Genomic DNA, 12,113 nt, shown 5'->3' on the forward strand with positions numbered 1-12,113 from the left:
AGGGTGTCAGAGCCGCCAATGCAGATGTGAGTCAGAATGTGGCAGAAAACCGGGCATGCTTTAGAGACAGGAAATTCTACTGCAGCCGGGAATGTCGGTGACCCTGGGAAAGACACTGGCTTCTGCTTGGGTTAACCACCTACCATGCAGCAGCTCTGGGAGATGCCACATCATATAGGACGTGGATTCCACACAATGTCATTTCTGTTTTATTTGGTTATGTACCAGAAAGAGTGTGAGCTGTGGATCAGGAAAGCTGCCTTAGGGAAGACTGGCAATGAATAGGACTTAGGTGAGAAGGTGGAGCAAACAATGCTTGAGGATCAGAAAGGCCAGTGTGCTGACCCAAGAAAGGGGCTGGAATTGGGGGAAGGGGCTGTACTGAGAATGTCTTGTGTAGGCAGACAGGAAGCATGGGTCCGTAAACAGCAGATAGGGGCAGGACCAAGTGACAGGTGTGCATCTGAAGAAGTGGGCAGTGTAGGACAGCCAATACCTAAAGCACTGAATTGTCACTTAAAACTACATCAAAAGGAAGAAACCACTTTCTGCTGGCTTGTTAGTTGGTGTGTTGGAGAAGTGCATAGAATAGATTATGGCCTACCATTTCAAGAGATTATTTCAGGGTACATCCTAAGCAGTACCTAGCAAAGCCTTCCCCCTCAATATATCAAGCTACAAATCCATACAACCATTAATCCATTGTTGTAGATGGCCCCTTGTGTGCCAGGTACCTCAAAAGCCCAGCTCTGAATACTGCTGCACTAAGACCTGAACCTTCCACATACGATTTGTTGAGGGAAAATTAAAACCCAAACTACACCACCACAACTCACCCTCACCCCACGCCCACTCTTGCTGCCTGATAGACCCAGTGCAGAGTTGTCCACCTGGAATGTCCCCTTCTGGGACAGCCGTACTATCCAGTTGTTTCAGCACACTGTTGGGAGGCTTTTCTTTCCATTTTTAGACAATATTTCTCTTTTTGTTCACTTCAGTATAGTAAACAGAAGTTTTCCACCAGATGAATCTTTGAGCATAGCTTTTCCCTCCTACGTCTCAGAGTGACCTGCATTTGGACAGGCCACCATATAGATATAGCATGCAGCTGAGAGGAAAGGTCCTCCTGGGAGAGTTTGGTGCCTGAGCTACAAGCAATGGGACAGGTGGAGCTCTGAGGATAGTTCCTGTGGTGCACTGCGCTTTACAGCAATTCCGTCTTCGAGTCATTGATTAAGTGAAGCAGACAAAGAGAGAAACCACAATTTGCTGAATGCAGCTAGCCAGCCAGATGGCTGTTGTCTGAGAATCAACTGGTTACAAGCATTCACTTTCCGGAGAGTCCCCAGAATACAGGATGGAATCGAACATCTGGCAAGACTGGTCCATCCACACCTGGGCTTGCAAGTCCTGCAGCATTTGTGGAGGCACCTGCTTCTATTCCAGAGCCACAGCTGGGCTTTGCAGGAGATGAGCATGCTCCGTTAAAATACTTGTAATACCTAAAATAAAATAAAATAAAATAAAATAAAATAAAATAAAATAAAATAAAGTTATTCTGAAGTTTCCATAAAGCTTTGTGCACATAATACATGGGTATGCACATAGACATAGGTCAGAACACACAGAAACATACATACACACACGATCCTGATAGAATTTTTTCCCTCACAGGGTATCAGGATGACCATCTTCACCTGTTCACCAGCCAAAATTCCAAAGATGGAAGAGTGATGAGACAAGTTGACTTTTGAAAATGCCCAAAATGCATCCTTAAGTTTGCATTGATATGATATACCCAAAGAACATCACTTGGTTGTGTGTACTTTTAAAATGCTACCGCCTTTGCCCAGGACTGGACCATGCTCTGACCCCTCCCAGCTTCCCCTTCATCCTACCTGGCTTAGCTCTGGGATTGGCCACTTTACCTGTCCACTCATGAGGCCCATGAATATGTGGATAAAACACACACACACACAGCTTTGTTACTTTATGACTTGTCTACTAGGCACAATGACTGGGTGCAGATATCTCCCACTTAGAAAATTGTACCCTTACCAATTTATTATCTCTGTCTTTTCTTCTGCCCTAAACTTAGAAGCTAGTCCCACCTAACCCTTGCCAAACATCCTTGGCTGCCCACCTGTATCGGAGGCCACAGGCCCAAGCTATCCCTGAGGCCTTACATGATTGTTATGTTGTTCTTCTTCCTCCAATGCATGGCAGAAAAAGCCTCTCCTTCCTTGTGACTGCCTTTTCCTCTTGGGACAGGAAGTCCTACCTATATCTTCCACCCAGCAATCCCTCCCACCCCTTTACTGACAAATCAAGAACCAATTTACACGACTTTTGCTGTACAACTGATAGTAACAATCGAAATGTAAGCCAACAGACATTAAGAATGTTTTAAATTCCTTGTCTCAGTCCATTTGACCTGAAAGTCTGCATAGTACATTGTCTTCCCCAAACTCTGCGAGGGAGGAAACGGGCATATGATCTACTTACTTCCTGTGTAATTGTCACAGAATCAGTTAAATGCTGAAGTGGAGTTAGGTAAGAGATGTAGGAATCTATTTTCATTCCATAGCCTGGGTGTTTGCCAGCTACCCTGTAAGTCATCCCTAGTATGTGATTTTTTTTGCTTAATTTGGGAATATATATATATATATATATATATATATATATATATATATATATCTTACCCTGTGCAAAGTTAATGTGGCCTTTCTCCCCCAATTTTCTCCTTCCTCAGACTTATCGAGAGTTGGATATGTGTTGATGGCATCCTGTCCTTGACTGACTTCTGGTCACTTTTCTATGCCATCCTGTGAGAAAGCCTTTCATTTGCTCTAAAATGGGATAGTACCTACTCCCTAGGGGTGAGGAGGGAAATAAAGAAACAGCTTTACAACAGGGCTTAGTTTGTAAATAAATGGTCAGCATCATTTACCTTATTTGTGGAGAAGGGAGTCACAGCTGGAGTAGTATGCACTTCCCAAAGTCATGCTGAAAAGTGGCGCCAGAGCTTAAACCTAGTGCTCTTCCTGTCTGTGTATCTAGGAGTTGTGATTTACAAACTGCCCACTGACTAGCCTCATTACATTTCTGCAGGGGTGTACTGGTGTGCTTGAATTTCATGCCCATATCCACTTCCTGGCTGGGTTTTTTTGTCTTCTTCCTAAAGGGTTAGTTAGCCCAGTGTATGATGTGTTTGGATCCTTGGTGAGATTCCTTCAATCCTTTGTGTGTCTCTACCTTTAATAGCAGAGCCTATTGCTAGCATAAGGTAACATGTCTTGCTTTGTAAATGTGAGAATCCATGGTTACACCATGTACAGGCAAAGGCTCTGGAGTATTCGCTTTTGAAAAAGTCCCCAAAGGGTCCTCTTCTGACTGTTAAGAAATTCGTGAGACACTGCCACTCTTTCAGCTGCAAAGGAAATTCCCACTGTTTTGCCCTTGGTTTTACTGTGGAGAAAATTTTCTCTTTGAGGTATACTCCTCTCCCAATCTGCATTCAGGGAGTCTGAGCACGGGAGGTTGAGTAACAGGAGACCTTCAAGGAATAGAATTCGCCTGCATGGGGCAGCAGGGCAAGGAGTCCCTTGCATCCCGTTCCCCTGTCCCACAATGGATCTCCTTCCACTATTCCACTATCCCTCTATCCCTTTTCCTTCCGAATCTTCCCGCTGTGGTCTGTGTTCCAGCCCCATATGTATTGATGATACATTTGCATAGAGGAACAGAAGAAACAGGGAGCACTTGTGTATTTTAGCTCACACTGAGATCAGCACTTTCTTAGATTCGTCGTTTCACATTCTTGGAAAGTTGAGGGAGGAACAAGCAAACTGAGAGGCAAATCTAATGGAAATGTATGGGAAAGTCAGCAGATGCATTTGTGTGACTGAGAGCCAATCGGGGTGGGGGCTCTAATTATTATTATTTTTTAATGATTCTTTGTGGCTGCAAATTTAGAACTCAAAAGACCTGAACTTCCCTCTGCAGACTGATATGTCCACACACATACTTCCTTCTCCCTGCTTCACTGACTAAACAAACATATGTGCTGCCTGCTGTTTCTGCAGATAACGGGGTGGTTATTTAAAAAATTATTTAGGCAGAGGTGCATTGGTTACTTCTTTTGAGTCATTAATCTTTGCGACAAGGCTTGCAAGCAAAGTAACTGCAGTTCATGTCTCTAAGATTTAAATATGTGTCAATAAAATTCTAAATGACATAGATTATAGTTAGTGACCATGCACAGATGCAGAGGTGACAGTATCTGACGTAATCAGTAAGTACCTGACCATTGGAAACTGAGATACTCAGTACATACCTTAGTTTTGGAAACTCACAGATGTTGCCCTACTAATTAAGGTCTAAGTCTACCATTGTTCAGATAGCCTTCTGAGCTTAGCGCAATTTAGAGGACTCTCTTCTCTGGCAGGGCTTCCACTTCTCTTACCTTGTCTGGGGAGTTCAAGCTCCATGTAGCCCTGGTTAGATTGCAGGTTCAACTTCCGTTCTCTGAGAAGAACCCATTCATCTAGCATCTGAGATTCCTGAAATGCTTCCCCATACTAATGAGGCATTTTGGAGCTGTAAGCTTTCAGAGCCACTGACCTTTGCCCATCCTAAATATTCTGACTCCTGTCCCCAAAATTATATAAGCCTTGAATCACCCCAAGTAAAGTTGATCTGCCTCTCCGAAGCTGGTCCTGATGTCATTTCCAAATACACACATAAGATTTCTGAACCCCAGTACTTCGGTTGTGTCTGTTCCCTTTGCCCTTGCAGACCAATATTGGCCAACAATCCCTAGGGACAGGGAGGGTCACAGATGTACTAAGTAAGTACCTTACCATTAATATTTTGTTGAGTGGTCATTAAATGCTTCTCAGAATACCTTGGAAGTAAAGCCAAAATGACTTTTATAATTTTAACTCCATCAATCAATCACGTGGACCATAGTAGAGGAATTATGAGTGTCTTTTTTTGTATGAGATGTTGTTTGACTGGTAATAAACCATATTGATAAGAATTTGTATCTTGCGATTTAAAATGGATAAACCATATTTGTAATTTTTTTTTAAAAATTTAATCCCAGATACATTTTGTCAACTCTTTTCTTCTCCTTTGGTCCCGCCCCCCCACGTGACCCCTGCTTTCAGAATTTAAGTTTTATCTTAGAGATATGATAAAGAGGATTTTGAAAAAAAAATTAAATGTTTATGGCGTAGACACCTTGTGCAGGAGAACTATGCAGGGAACGACCAGTTGAGCTCTTCCTTTTCTGTGCTATGCAGACAATGTGTAAATGATGTGTAGAAGGTACAGCTTTGTCAGTGACAGTAGTAGACTAAAATTGTCTATTTGGTAAGACTATGTAGAAAGTAAACAGTATTGTAGTCAAGTCAGGTGTCCTTGTAAATACAGAAAAAGGCAAGATCTCCTTTTCGAGTTCAATGATGGATGGAGCTGGGAGTGATGAAGGGGCAGGTGGAGTTAACTGTCTTTTATGATGCAAAAGTTCAGCCTCATGGTGCTGATTATCACAGATGATCACAGATATAGCTTAAATAGATAACTGCCAGGGGGACAAGACAAGATGATGAGAAGCCTCAGGGAAAAATACGTTTAGAAGCAAGTAGGATACTTAGTAATCAGATATCCGGTGTCCCTAGATCTGTATGTCTAGGGACAAAGGTGTCTTCTGCAGCAGCCCCTGAGGATTTCCTGTGGAAGCAAACTTACTTCTTTTCAACTTTCGAGAGTAGGTCTAATTGCAAGACTTCTTCCTTGACGTAAAAAGCAGTTCACGGACCTGACACTAATTGTCCTGTTCCGCCCTCTGTTCAGAAGTATCTTTCTCTCATGAATGCCATTTATGAATGCATTGACGGTGGACAGGCAAATCAGATGCGGAAGGTGTATGGCCAAATACACATCTTCATCAGAACTGTTAAAATCTATCACTTTAGTGTTTATCTGTAGAGTAGATTATCTTAAATTTCTATTTAAAGTATTTTCCTTCTACATATTATCTTTTGATTGGTTAATCTTCATTGTTTACCTGATTGAATTTGGGATAACCCAGCAGTTTATAACATTTGAGAGAATTTTAGCTGAGGTGAGATGACCTGTCCTTAAAATGGGTAACACAATTTGGGCCGGGGTCCTAGACTATGGAAAAAAGACTGAGCCAGTGGAACATTTAGTTCTGTTTCCTAACTGTGGATGAAATGTAGCCAGCTGTCTTCTGTTTCTCCCATTCTGCATTCCCTGCCATGAAGGACTGTATATATCAAACTGTAAGCCAAAATAAAAACCTTCTGAATGCTGTCTAAGTCAGTTATTTGGTCATAGTGATGAGAAAGATAACCAGCTTTGTCTTGTTGCAGACTATCTAGGATGTTTTATTTGTAAATTACATCATTCAGAATATTAAATAGGTCCCATATTTATTCCTAGGTCTTCATTCAAGTGGATTAAAATTATTTACTTAAAATAAGATACTTGTAACTGCAAGGTAGAAATTAAATATTAAAGAAATTAAAGATCACTGGGTGGTAGTGGCACATGCTTTAATTCCAGCACTTGGGAGGCAGAAGCAGGCAGATTTCTGAGTTTGAGAACAGCCTGGTCTACAAAGTGAGTTCCAGGATGGCCAGGGCTATACAGAGAAACCCTGTCTTGAAAAAAAGAAACAAAGAAAGAAAGAAAGGAAGGAAGGAAGGAAGGAAGGAAGGAAGGAAGGAAGAAAGAAAGAAAGAAAGAAAGAAAGAAAGAAAGAAAGAAAGAAAGAAAGAAAGAAAGAGAAAGAAAGAACGAAAGAAAGAAAGAGAGAGAGAAGAAAAAAGAAAAGAAACTAAAGATCACGGCAAGGTAATCTTATTGACGGGAAGTCTAATTTCTCTTAATAAATTAGTGAATAAACATTATTCACTAATCTCAAATTTTGGCTAAGTCTCTTATATTCATATAATTGTGCAGAAGTTTCTGATCACTCTCATTTCTAGGTTTTTGGGGTTTTTTTTGTTGTTGTTGTTGTTTGGTTGGTTTTTGTCTTCTTAATAAGCACAGGGAGAAGATTTGGATTCACATAAAGTAGCCAAGGGTTTATTGACTTAATGAACTAGTATTAACATCTGACTTTCATTTATCTTAATTGCATTTTATTCCCTTCCTAGCTATGAATATTAATTTTTAAAACCTAATTGATATGAGTCCATTATCTTCAGCAATGAGTTATTTTTCTCCTTTTTCATTCATGGGATATATGTTAAATTCTTGAGAACCATGCTAAGTTTTCCTCTATCATATACAATAATCCTATACATCCTGATCTTTTGGAGGGTCTCTGTAACTCATTTGTGTTTACGCAGTCTCAATAAACACACTTCTGATTATCTTTTGCATTTTCTAATGTGAGATTAACTATAAATACTCTGGCTTGTTCTGATTCAGAGTGATTTTCCATACTATCCTATAGATAGAAGTGTGTGTGTGTGTGTCTGGAGTGTGTGTGTGTGTGTCTGTGTCTGTGTGTCTGTGTGTGTGTTTGAGTGTGTATTTGTCTGTGTGTGTGTGAGTGTGTGTCTATGAGTGTATGTGAGTGTGTCTCTGTATGAATGTGTGTCAGAGAGGGGAGGCTGAGGTCAGCATTTCACTACTCGTGTGATTCTGACAAGTTTACTATGCTTTCCTAAGCACAATTCTTCCATCTGTAATAATGGAAATTAATAATACCTTCATGTAAGACTTTGATATAATGTATGTAAAGGTACTTTAGGCAGCTCTTCATACCAGCCAAACTGTTTTCAGTAAATGCAGATAGCCCTCTACCCTGTAGTTTGGTGACTAGTACATGCATGTGCTAGTTGAAACTGATTTCTTCCTGTTCCATGCTCCTTGTTTGGAATTGTCTGCAACCCAGTGCTACTTTTTTCCATACTTGTAGATCCCTTTCGTTCCAGAAAGACCCATTCCCTGTTGCCCCTTACTGTTTTCTGTTGGACATTGGTCTGGTCCTGCTATGTAATTAAATGCTAAATTCTAGCCCCCAAGATCTGGTTGCCCCCTCCAGGGGGAGATTCTCATGTATACCAAGTGATGCTATGTAAACCCTGATCCCCAATTTAAGTTAGTTGGTTAAAAAGACTAAGGCCTGTGGTTGGGCAATAGGGAAAGAAAGTCAGGACTCAAGGACTGAGTGAGGGAGAGAGGAGAAGAAAAAGAAAAAAGCACTCAGAGAGAGGAGGAGGTTTCCACGAGAGGAGCTAGACCACGAGGATGTGTCCAGGAGAAACAGCAAGTAACCGGGGACACATGGCTGAGGTGTAAGGTAGAATAGCTCCAAACCTGCCCAATCTAAGCTTACAGTTTGTAAATAGAATACCAAGATCGTGTGTCATTTATACAGGCTTGATTGTATACTTTTTATAGTTTTGTCTTCGCCTGTCTCACATCTCCAAGTTGCAATGCTACTTCAGAGCCATGACTTCATATCTTTCCACAACTGCCAAGACTTATTATGAGCTGTCTGTCTGAGGCTTCTTAGTGATTTCTGTTCCACTAAGATTTATGGAAAAACTATGATCCCCTTTCCTTCAGGTTGGTCATAGTGGAATCCCATGAAAGTATGGTGGCTTCCTAGGCACAGATTGCTGTAGTAGAGTGTGGAGAGCAGGCTGTGACCTGCTCTAAGTTACTCTATATTCTGGACAGCCTGAAGATATACTATCCATCAGGGATTCTTAGGTATATGGTGATACTAAAATGTCTCATACATAGGTAAGACCCTTATGAGACTGGATACCTTTACTGATATAGACTAGTAGACAGAAATGCAAAAGGGCAGACTTACAGACTTACCAAAAGTTAGCCTTGTTCTCTCCAAACATGTATGGCTGGAATGTTTTTTACCTTGTTACAGTAACTGTCCCACATTTTTTCATAGTTATTTTTTGTCTACATCTCTGTGTGTCATTGTACACTAAGACAGAATGGAACAAACTGCAGTCCACCCCCAGAATTCTCTAAAATAACTGAGTAACAACACCTGAGACCACTCCATTGTTTCCGTTCATTCCATCTTATGTTGAAATTGTTACTTAGTTTTTATTTGGCATGCTTGTTTTTAAAATATGTGTATGTGAATGTGAATATTTTGAGGATATACATATTAAAGGCCTCATAACTATGTAGTTATAAACAGGTATTAACTTTAGGTTCTTCCTTTGGAGAATGTTCTCCCTGCCAAGATTAATCACTCCATGATAATCAGATAATCAGCAGGATTCCAGGAAGCAAGAATATATCTGGTGTTCCTCAGCAAAACGGTAACAATATGACCTTCAGGACAGCCCTTAAAGCTGTGGGAAAGAACTTTGAAAACATGAATTCAAGAATATATCAATCAGGATAAGAAGTGTTCTTTACAGGATTTTTCATCTATGCAAAACACAAGGATGCAATAGGAATTAGAGACCTGAAAGAACAGAGGCTGCTGAACTAATGATCAAGCTTAGATAAGGAGACATGATTTGGTCAATAGAGGAAAAAAACATAAATCAGGGGAAAGAAAGGAATAGTTAAAAAAGCAAGAGCTTGTTAAACTAAATGAAAAATATAAAGTTCAAGTAATAAAGGGGTACCAGGAAATGAAATGGAGCTGAATCCTGTGTTCAAGGAGGGGAACAGATTTAGGGATTAGTGATCTCAGAGCAAGATTCCCACCCAGATAAGCTTATTGTTTGTGTTTGGATTGAACAAGGAATAAATAGGACATTCAATTTGGAATGAACTGCAATCCAGAAATGTAGGGCACACTTATAATCCAGATCTTGAGGTTGGAAGACTAAGGCTTTTCATCCGGATCTTGAGGAATAATGATCATGAAAAGCTTAGGCCCAGGCATGAGAGTGCTCCTCTGTAATTCCAGGAGACAAAGGCAAGCAGATTTCTGAGCTCAAGGACAACCTGGGACAGAGCAAGTTCTTGAAGAAAAGCTTAGGTTCAGAAGAGGTAGTGGCATTCAGGAGATAGAGCCTTGCAGATCTCTAGGTTCAAAGTTTGTCTACAGAGCAAGTTCCAGGACAGCCAAGCTTAGGCTCTGAAGGAACTGGAAAACAGAACACTGATGACAATGTAATGGAACAAAGGGGCCATGTTCCAACTCCAGCAAGCAGCAGAACTCAGGATCTTCTGCCATGTGGCTCTGTCTTTAGGGTCAAGGAGCTAAGGTCCTAAAATGTCGATTCATGGGAAAACCAAAAGGGAACTTGGGGTAAATGACTGAATTGATTTGTAATTCCTAGGAACGTAGCTTATGTAAAATAAAGACTGTGCTCTGTTCAGCAAGGAAAACCTTCTCAAGGAGAGAGGTATCTCGAGGAGACTACAGAGTTAACAGCTTGCACCCCACCATTGACTCTGAGTCTTCCACTGCTCCCAAACACCTCTTCCTCAGAACCCTCTCTCAGGCTGAGGCAGGTCCTCGGCACTTGGAACTGCTCCCTCTGGTCTTGCCCTCTATAGTCCCATATTTCGCATTGGGTGCTTTTCATGTGACCTTGATGATCAACTCAACTCTCACCCTGAAACTGAAGGAGTTGCCAGCCGATCCTGAGTAAGGTTTGATATTTGATCTTCCCAGCAATTCCCTTTGCATCCTCAACAGCTTCTACTTCTCAGCTAGGCATCACTGGAAATCCTTGGACTCTTTCTGAAAACATTGACTCTTGCAGTCATGCTCTGACCTATATATATATGTGTGGATAGCTGGATATGTGGTAGATAAACATGGTAGAAGAAGATAGATAAGCTCATTTACTGAATGAGGTGTAAAAACTTGGGGAAGGTCTGGAGGAAAAATTTTCCCTGGTTTATAATGCAGTTTGTCTCTGATCGGGGAGAGACTGTCATCCTCAGATGATGTCCTGTTTAGTTGATTGCTCTACAGAGTGATTGTGGTTTAAAGTATTGAAATATTTCATTCTTGGAGTAAGTCCTTCTATGCCACGATTCACAATGTCTTCCCATTTGTGGCTACTCTGATTTGGTATCATTCGTAAGGGTTTTCTGTCTATATTCAAGAGAAACAATGATTGACTTTTTTTCTCCCTTGAACTCTGAAATTTCTGGCATCCATTAATAGTTTAGTGAAATGAAGTAGGAACTGTTTTATCTTTTAACTTCCAGGAGTCTTTGCATCTTCTTTAAGCATTTGGTACAGTGCTTCAGAGAAGCAAGCTGTCTCTTAATATTTGTTCTTTGCCACAACTTTAACATTACAAATTCAATTTCCTTCTTAATGCATAGATTTCAAATGGTTTTATCATGTAGAATTATTAGTGATATTGTCTTACCCTTTCACTACTTCAAGATCTGTTCTAGAACCCATTTTATTACCAGTATGCTGGGGCAGTTTTTATTTGTGCTATAAACCTCGCTAGAGGTTTGTCAGTCTTATTGAGCGAGTCCTGCTAATCATCTTGGCTTTGTTGCAATAATTTTCTCAGATAAATTAGTGCATGCGGTTTTGTTGATCTTTGCTCTATTCCTTTATTTCTTTGACCTTCTATTTTGTTAGGCACACAAACATTATTGACATGAGATCTCTCTCTCTCTCTCTCTCTCTTTCTCTCATCACCTTCTTTCCCTCTCCTCTCTCCAGTTGGGACACCCTCACTGGATAGGAAGTCCTATCCATCAATTCTCATTTCTGCCTTGACCCAGTAGTCTCACTCAGAATAGATTTGTTCAGTTTCCATGTTTGTAGGCTTCTACTGTTTCTGCTGTTTTTGAAGTCCATCTTTAATAGATAGTGGTCTGTTAAGATACAAGGTGCTATTTCAATTTTCTTGTATCTGTTGAGGCTTGTTTTGTGACTTAGAATATAGTCAGTTTTGGAGAAAGTTCTAAGAAGTGCTGAGAAGAAGGTGTATTCCCTTGTGTTTGAGTGAAATGTTCTGCAGCTATTTGTTAGGTCCATTTGAGTCATAACATCTGTTAAATCCATCATTTCTCTGTTTATTTTATGTCTGGATGACCTGTTCATTGGTGAGAGTAGAATATTGAAGTTTCCCACTATTAATATGTGTATTTGGATG

The sequence above is a fragment of the Mus pahari genome, chromosome 2 (assembly GCF_900095145.1).
Source record: "Mus pahari chromosome 2, PAHARI_EIJ_v1.1, whole genome shotgun sequence".
NCBI lineage: Eukaryota > Metazoa > Chordata > Mammalia > Rodentia > Muridae > Mus > Mus pahari.